Raw genomic sequence first — 9,369 nt, 5'->3', positions numbered from 1 at the left:
GGCCCGAACCCAGAGTACTCCCCCGTATCTCTGTTTAGGAAGATAACTAGGCAAGTGTGAGGAGATGGGGTGGTGGAGGGATGCTGAAAATTGTCAAGGAATATGGGTGAGTTGACTGAGTATTTATAGGCTTTATTTGTGCTGATTGAGTGGACCAGTTGATTACTGATTGCTGACAGCTGGCTGACTTGATTGTTTGATCATTAGAACGTGTTCCTCCCGAACCTTGTTAATAAAACATCAATTCACGAGTTCACACTTACCAATGATCAGAGAATAAAAATGGTTATGCGTATTTGGCGTGCTGTCCGGGGGGAGGGCTCCGAGCTCGGAAATTGGGCCCGAACCCAGAGTACTCCCCAAAAGCAAAGTGAGTAAAGGACAGCCGCCTGCTTAAAGACCCCCCGAAAAGAGCGCAGAGATTGGCGGGCTGGCATTTCAAGGAGAGCCTGGTAGTTTGGCTGGGAGAGCTTGCGGTGTCCGACGAGAGTTCAATGCTTACGGTGTCGGACGGGTGAGTATGGATGTTCGAACGGGAGGGTTGTTGTGGCAATGGTCCCAGCCTCGGAAAGGGTAAGCCTTACCAGTCCAAGGGAGCTCTCGCGGAGTCCGCTGGGAGCAGAAAGAGGAGATATATATACTTGACCGGGAAGGCTGTCTCTGGGTACGCTGGGAGATCAATACTCGCTGGACGGAGAGAAGACAGAAGCTCGACCGGGAAGGCTCTCGCTGTGTTCGCTGAGAGATCAATATTCGCTGGATGGAGAAAGAGGAGATATAAATACTCGCTCGGGAAGGCCGTCTCTGGGTCCGCTGGGAGATCAATACTCGCTGGACGGAGAAAGAAAATATATAAATATTCGACCGGGAAGGCTCTAGCTGTGTCCGCTGGGAGATCAATACTCGCTGGACGGAGAAAGAAGAGATATAAATATTTGACCGGGAAGGCTGTCTCTGGGTCCGCTGGGAGATCAATACTCGCTGGACGGAGAGAGAAGACATAGAAGCTCGACCGGGAAGGCTCTCGCTGAGTCCGCTGGGAGATCAATACTCGCTGGACGGAGAAAGAAGAGATATAAATACTCGACCGGGAAGGCTGTCTCTGGGTCCGCTGGGAGATCACTACTCGCTGGACGGAGAGAGAAGACATAGAAGCTCAACCGGGAAGGCTCTCGCTGTGTCTGCTGGGAGATAAATGTTTGCTGGACGGAGAAAAATAGAAGGCTTTTTTATTTTTATTTTTATTTTTTTTACTAATGAGGATTTGGTGGGCTTTTTTGATATGGAAACGATTAGTTCTGATATAGGTTTGGAACGCGTCTGAGGACCATCTTCCAAGCGCTTGGATCTGTTGTTGAGAGAGGCCTTTTTGGGCTGCTGAGGTTGCTGCTCCGATGCGAAAGGAATGACTGGAGAAATTCTCTGCTGGGATGCCTGATAGTTGGAGAACAGATTTTAAGTGTTTTTGGAACCAAAAGCGTGTCACGGGTTTAGAGTCGTCGTCAATGAACAGGGGTTAGAGAGGGGATTTAACATGAGAGATTCTCAGTTGGAGGTAAGCTAGTATAGTTTGGAATGGTTGAATTGGTGACGAGAGGTTGAAAATATATATGAAGTGGCCTTTTTTGGTTTGATCTGTTTTGCTTTGTTTAATCAGAAAAGATATTGTATCGCTGTCAAGCACTGAAAGATCTGAGATGTTTGGGTGGATTTTTGGGTCGAACCTGGAAGTGATAGCCAGTTCCGAGCATCTTAGGAAACCAAAAAAGGCTAAAATGAACATGGCGTCGAGTCTGCGAGAGGTATTAAGGGATCGGTAGCCTGAGCGGAGGGTATGAATGCATTTAGTAAGAATATCCAACGTTATGGGTTGTCTGGTATCCGGGCGGGTGGGCTGGGAACGTTGGATGCCTTTAATTAAGAGGGAGGTTTGTGAATTATTTATTTCCGGAGAGGGGGCGCCGTGAATCAATTTGTGAAAAAATTGGATGCCGCTTAAGTAGCTTTTGATGGACCCAACTTGGAGGCTTTTAACGCTGTTAAGGTAAGAGATGAAGGAGGTTATTGTAAGGAGGGAAAAATCAGGGAATGGCGTGTTATAAGAAAGGTGGAAGGCTTTAAAACATCTCCATGCGGTCACATAGGATTGGAGAGTTCTGGGGGAAACTGCTTGGAGAATGGTGTCGAGCGATATGTTGAGGAGGGAATTTTGCGGGTGGGTTATGGGAATATTAATTCCGAATAATGAGGTACTGGAGTTGGGAACTTGTCTGCCTCTGGAGCCAGCATCCTGAATTTCTGAAACATAAAGCGAGACAGAGAGTCAGCAAATTGTTTTTTTGACCCGGGGATGTGTTTAGCGATTATGATAAATTGATCACATGCGGAAATCCAGATTAGACGTCTTAAAAGTGGCATCAGTGCGGGTGAATGGGAACGGCCTTTATTAATGCACTGGACTGTAGCTTCGTTGTCACAATGCACTACAATACTGCTAGCAGTCCATTCTTTCCCCCACAGGAAGGCTGCTACTACGAGAGGGTAGAGCTCGAATAATGCAGAGGACTGTAGCGTGTCCTGTATTTGGGGGGGCCACGTAGACGCGAACCAGCGTCCTTGGTAGAACCCTCCAAAGCCAACGGAGGGGGCTGCATCTGTGAATAGCTGGATGTCGATGGGGGAGGAAATTAGATCTTTATAAAAAAAAGATAGGCCGTTCCACTGTTTAAGGAAAGTTATCCATAGCCCGAGTTTGTCGCGGCATGCTGAAGTTATGGAAATTAGATCCTCTAGTGCGTGGACTGAAGACGCGAGGGAGAGGAGATGAGAAATGAAAGGGCGGCCTTGTGGAATAATGCGCATGGCGAAGTTTAAGTGGCCGAGCATGGATAGGAGTTCGCGTTTGGAACACTTTGGACTGTCCACGAGGGTAGATGAGATGAGGATTACTCTATCGATTTTTTCCTTGGGCAGGGAGGCCTGGAATCGAACTGAATCTAGATTAATGCCAAGGAACTCGATGGATGTGGCGGGACCCATGGTTTTTTCCTGGGCGATGGGGATTCCGAGCTCGGAAAATACTTTTTGAACTGTGAGGATCTGGGCTGCTGGAATGGCGCCGGGAGGCGAAATTATTAGAAAATCGTCCAGCAGATGAATGAGATGAGGAATTGCGTAATTGTTTGACAAGATCCAGCAAATGGCTTCAGATAGCATGTCAAAAATTTTGGGGCTACTTTTGCATCCAAAAGTTAAGCGAACGGCGAAATAGAATTTCCCATGCCAGCGCACTCCGAATAAGTGCCATGAATCCGGGTGGATGGGCATCACTTTAAAAGCCGAAGTGATGTCGATTTTTGCGAGCCAGGCACCCCGACCCACGATTTTTATCAAGTCGACTGCGTGATCTACGTCGTGATATTTGAGAGAAAATTTATCGAGTGGGATCAGGCTGTTAATGCTTGGGAACAGGGATATATGTGGAGCTGACAGATCGACTATGAGGCGTTTCTTACCTGAAAACTTTCTCGTAGCCACTCCAATGGGGCTAATGCGAAAAACTTTGAAAGGAGGCTCATCAAAAGGGCCAATCATGAAGCCTGACTCGACTTCTTTTTTAATCAGGTTGTCTACCACGTCGGGCTCGGCGAGAGCCGATTGGAGACTATCGCAGATGATGTTTTGGGAGAGCGGACAAACCACTCCCGGTATAAAATCTTGTTGTAGGCCAGACAGCAGATATTCGGTGAAGTCAGAGTCTGGGTGGTGAGCTAGTTCGATGGAAAGGCGAGAAATATTCACGGGAGTCGATAAATAATTTTTAGATCTTTTATTGACATCTTTATACACAGGGCATACAGGACGGGCATGAGCACCGCCGCAGAAGCTGCATATGTGCAAGTACCGACAACGCTGCCTGGTGCATTTGCCAATATTAAAATTGTTGCATGGCTGTTTGTTGTCTGTAAGTGCTCTGGAGCTGAATTTAGACTCGTGTAGGTTGCTAGTCGCCGGTCTTGGTGTGTAGCTGGTGGATTTGACTGGTGCTGTTTCAGGGCGTAGGGGAACGAAGGGGTTAACTTGGGGGCACGATGTTGTGGAATGTGCCACTGACCTGCAGACCGCGCAGGAAATATTCCTGCAGCCGAGGAAAACTCTGCTGTGTAAGTCAGTGTCTAGTGCTCCCCAGTAAGGGCATTGGTTCCACTGAGAAACCCTGACAGCGCATTTTGCTGAAAAGAGTTTGTGGTATGTGTAAAAGTGCCCTCCCCCGTAGGACAACGCGAGCTCAGCTATCAGCGCTAAATAGTCATTCAGTTCGCGTCGCCTATGAGGGAAGGCTGAGCAAATGATGTCTGTGAAGTGGCTGAAAGCAATTGAAAACTCTGAAAAAGAAAGTAAACGTGACGAATGTGTATTTTGATTTTTTAAGGTGACTGAAAAATCCCCGCAGTCTAACTGACGGTTGGAATCGGATACGGGAAGCAGAGAAAGTAAATGTGAGAGATCTACATCCGCACCTGCCAGAATCTGTGCTCGGATGTTTTGAGTCACCGGGGGAGGCTCCAGAGCGACGGCGTTTGGTGGAACTGGCATCGGGGTAGCTGTGAAGAGAGAATATTGTGATTTGGCATTTAGAAGATAGCTGTAAGGGAGAGAAGCCTGGGATGCGACCATCGGCGGAGGCAACGTCACGCTTAGGTCGGCCTGTGGGGTTTGAGAAGGAAAATTGAGAAAAGCACCAGGGGGAAAAGGAGGAAATGGATGAGATGCCTGAGCCTGTGTTGCAAGCGGAGGTGGTCTTGCACTTGCTTGGGCTGCAGGCCACTGAAAAGGGGAGGGGTTAGCCGTAGGTGCTGGAAAATGGTGGAAAGTTTGAGTCTCCACCGCTAGCGGAGGCAACCTCACGCTAGCGTCTGCTACGGGAGCCGGAGGCCACTGCAGAGGAAAAGGGTTAGAAACAGCAGGAGAAAAAAACTGGGAAGCGGAATGAGAGCCGGCGGGCCCAGCTGTGTATGGCGCTGCAGCGGGAAGCGCCGTGTTGAAAAGCTGAGGTGAAGCGGGAGGCGGGCGAGGTCTCGTGGCGGTGGAATCTGGAGCGCGACCCAGGCTCGCAGAAATCCTGGCGCCCCGGGCCGATGCGCGCGGCAAACCGGACCATGCACGGGAAGGTGGCGGAGTCGGGCGAGGCGAATTCGGGGCCTCGCGAGAATTTCCCGGCCTACTGGCCGCCTTGGAACCTGGGGTGGATTTAGGAGAGATATTTGAAGATTGTAAGGTAACATACAGGTTGTAAAGTTGCGCTTTAGTCATCCTGCGCGAGGGCTGAATATCAGAATTTATCAGCGCTTGTCTCAGACTCAAGACTGTCCACTTTCCAATAGGCGGAATCGTTGGCACGGCCGAACGATAGGAGGACGCTGGCGAGGAAGCTGGAGTCCTCGCCGGTGGAGGTGAGGGTAGACCTCGACGTCTTGGCGTGCGAGGAGTTGTTTGTACTGACCGGCGCCCACGAGATGAAACGTGGGGCTCGGAGGCGGTATCAGGCGGAGAGGTTGTCCTGGGGCCAGCTGATGGCGGCGGAGCATGGTTGAGCTCGTCATCGGACGGTGAAAGTTGCATTTGGGACATCTTTTAGCAAAGCAGTACGCCAAATGCTGAAAACTGTCGAGGAATATGGGTGAGTTGACTGTGAGTATTTATAGGCTTTATTTGTGCTGATTGAGTGGACTAGTTGATTACTGATTGCTGACAGCTGGCTGACTTGATTGTTTGATCATTAGAACGTGTTCCTCCCGAACCTTGTTTATAAAACATCAATTAAAAAAAAGAAAAACAAATGTGAAGCGACCAATTCTATCCATTTTGACGCCTTTTCATTCATAGCGGCGCCGGTTACCAAGCAACATGATTACGCGCCAGCTGCAGCTTGATGACGCAAGCGTACCGCGGTTCGGATACAAATAATATTTGTGAACACAGTCCATCGGGGGCAGGGAGAGGGGGGAGCAATCAAACTCGGGTTCGGAACAGGCAATCGAACCAAGTGTGAAAGCACCCTTAAATAACGAACTTGAGCGCGCAAAAGACGCGATATGTGAACAGGGGGGGCGGGTCTCTGCCCGCTTGTCTCCATCCGCTCTGGCATCCTCTGTGAACGGCGCTTTTTCTTGCGCGGCTCGAGCAGAGCGGGGGAGAGAGAGAGAGAGCGGGAGCCGGTTCGTCGTCAAAAACGGCCAGACGACCCCGCAGGGTGGTTAAATCCATCCCGTCGCACTCAGGGCAGCCGCAGTCATGGCCATCAGGAAGCGCATATGTGCCGGTCTCCGCCGACGAGCGGGCCTCAACACGAGGCACAGGTGATGCGAGGCATTTGGAACAACGCCTCGGAAATTTGCTCTTAAAATTATTTTGAAAACCAGATTTTTTCCACAAAAATAAGTCTGCAAAATGGGGGGGTCGTCTTATATTCAGGGTCGTCTTATATTCGGTATACGGTATTTGGAACCTAAAATAAACCCGAATAAGAAAAACACAGATGCATAAGAAATAACTGCTACCATACCACACTTTACCAGTGAAAGAGGAAACATGCAACATGGATGCAGATAAACTCACGAAGACAGTCATTTAAAAATGCTGTGCTACCATACTTAATCCTGAGAGAGAGTCAATGTGAGTGAAATGAATGTTTGAGTCAGTGAGAGTGATTGATCTTTTCTTTGGGCACTATGATGCATTGCACTTGCAAAAGATCAAATTGGCCAAAAGTCTGTCAGACATTTGTGCACGACGGGGCCGTAATATGATGCCTCCATGGCTGAAAACACGCTCCACTGGAGCACTAGATGCAGGCACTGCCAAGACCCTGATGGCCACCCGCAATAGTGCAGGAAGGGTGCTCCGGTTTATAGCCCAGAACAAGAGGGCGTTCTGTCCTTCAGATATGTCAATGTAGTGACTTAGCTGATGTGCTGGAGTGGTCCCAATGTTTTTCCTCCGTCTCTTATGATATGCTGCAAACAGCCCCACCTCATGTTCAGGCTGTTGACCTTCTTGCTCTTCAGCGTGAAATCAGCTTTAATGTTAAAATCATCACAAATGGCCTCAAATTGCTCAGTGATTCTTTCAGCGGTGTGTGGGCCTTTGCAAGGCCAGTAAATTCAAATTAAGCTTTATCTTCTCATCAGCTGCCTCAATGAAGTGAACAGTTACTCCAAGAAACCCCCTCATTTTTCTATCGGACCAAATATCCACTGTGACAGACACATTTTGTGCGTTGCTTCCCTAGTGAAAAAAAAGTATGCTAAGTATACTTGCAGCCATACTAATTGTCAGTATACTTCAAGTGTGTTAATGATTAGTTAACTTGAAATGTGCTATTTTGGATAAAAAAAATTTGTACTAAGTGTATTTTAGTTATAATTAAATTATACCAAAGTATAACTTTAAGTGTATTTAGTGTACTTTTTGATGCTAAATTGAGACAATTTCAAATATACTTAGTACACTTTAAGTACATGCGTATTTTCATGCTTGATTAGTGATATTAAAGCGTACTTTTTGTACTACAAGTACATTACAAATTAATTAAGAGTGTCTTCCAAACAAACTGTTACGGGTGTGGTGCAGGTTGAAGGAGAGGCAGCAGTCAGCAGATCAAATACAATAAACTTTACTAAATAACTCAAACAGGAATCCAGGAAACATAACCACACCAAATACAAACGTACCATACACAAACGAGAACCGACAAGGAGTGAGGGAGAACACAGGGTATAAATACACTTAGAACGGATAATGAGAACAAGACACAGCTGGGGCAAATGAACTGATAATGACAGGTAGACAGGTGAAGGAACTGAGAACTAACGAGGAGCGGGAAAACTAACACAGGACTCAACCAAATCACAATGACGGGGGGAAACACAGGACACACATGTAACATAACGCCCCCTCCAAAAAGGCGCGTCCTCGCGCCGTATAACTTCAATAGGGGTGGGGGGGCGGGCGCCCTGGAGGCTGACGAGGGCGTGGCCTACCCTGAGCAGGAAGCCTCCAGGGCGGAGCAGGACATGCAGGAGGCCAGGGCGGAGCAGGACGTGCAGGAGGCCAGGGCGGAGCAGGACGTGCAGGAGGCCAGGGCGGAGCAGGACGTGCAGGAGGCCAGGGTGGAGACTTTCCCTCGGGTGGCCAGGGTGGAGACTTTCCCTCGGGTGGCCAGGGTGGAGAGGCCACTTCAGGAGGCCAGGGTGGAGAGGCCACTTCAGGTGGCCAGGGTGGAGAGGCCACTTCAGGTGGCCAGGGTGGAGAGGCCACTTCAGGTGGCCAGGGTGGAGAGGCCACTTCAGGTGGCCAGGGTGGAGAGGCCACTTCAGGTGGCCAGGGTGGAGAGGCCACTTCAGGTGGCCAGGGTGGCTTATATCCCCCCCCCAAGAAAAGTGGAGTGACGGGAGTGACGGGTTCAGAGACAGGCTTGGGGGAACTGGACGGGACCAGCGGAGAAGGCACGGGAGGACTGGACGGGACCAGCGGAGAAGGCTCGGGAGGACTGGACGGGACCAGCAGAGAAGGCTCGGGAGGACTGGACGGGACCAGCGGAGAAGGCTCGGGAGGACTGGACGGGACCAGCGGAGAAGGCTCTGGCTCGGCAGACGCGCGGGGAAGCTCCGGCTCGGCAGGCGTGCGGGGAAGCTCCGGCTCGGCAGGCGTGCAGGGAAGCTCCGGCTCGGCAGGCGTGCAGGGAAGCTCCGGCTCGGCAGGCGTGCAGGGAAGCTCAGGCTCGGCAGGCGTGCAGGGAAGCTCAGGCTCGGCAGGGCTGCAGGGAAGCTCAGGCTCGGCAGGGCTGCAGGGAAGCTCAGGCTCGGCAGGGCTGCAGGGAAGCTCAGGCTCGGCAGGGCTGCAGGGAAGCTCAGGCTCGGCAGGGCTGCAGGGAAGCTCAGGCTCGGCAGGGCTGCAGGGAAGCTCAGGCTCGGCAGGGCTGCAGGGAAGCTCAGGCTCGGCAGGGCTGCAGGGAAGCTCAGGCTCGGCAGGGCTGCAGGGAAGCTCAGGCTCGGCAGGGCTGGACGTGACCAGCTGTGCGGGCTTGGCTGGGCTGGACGGAACCAGCGATGAGGGCTTGGCTGGGCTGGACGGAACCAGCGATGAGGGCTTGGCTGGGCTGGACGGAACCAGTGGTGCGGGCTTGGCTGGGCTGGATGGAACCGGCTGTGAAGGCTCGGCTGGGCTGGACGGAACCAGCGGAGAAGGCTCGGGAGGACTGGATGCATGGGCCAGAACTGATGTGTGTGTAGCCCACACACACAAAATCGCCGTAGACATCACCATCAATGCAGTCTCCTCTTGAGTGGACTTACGTGTGGTGTGCAC

The 9,369-nt window shown here is 50.8% G+C and overlaps 1 pseudogene; it reads right to left on the bottom strand.

Moving 5' to 3' along the window:
* Positions 1-1,156: 1,156 nt before the first annotated feature.
* LOC130097673 (uncharacterized) lies at positions 1,157-5,631 on the bottom strand (annotated as a pseudogene).
* Between the last annotated feature and the right edge of the window lie 3,738 nt (positions 5,632-9,369).

This window comes from Rhinichthys klamathensis, unplaced genomic scaffold, assembly GCF_029890125.1.
Source record: "Rhinichthys klamathensis goyatoka isolate OS25496 unplaced genomic scaffold, OSU_Roscu_1.1 h1tg000223l_1, whole genome shotgun sequence".
In the NCBI taxonomy this organism is placed as follows: Eukaryota; Metazoa; Chordata; class Actinopteri; order Cypriniformes; family Leuciscidae; genus Rhinichthys; species Rhinichthys klamathensis.
The sequence above is the reverse complement of the archived record's forward strand: the minus strand, read 5'-3'. Positions and strand labels throughout refer to the sequence as shown.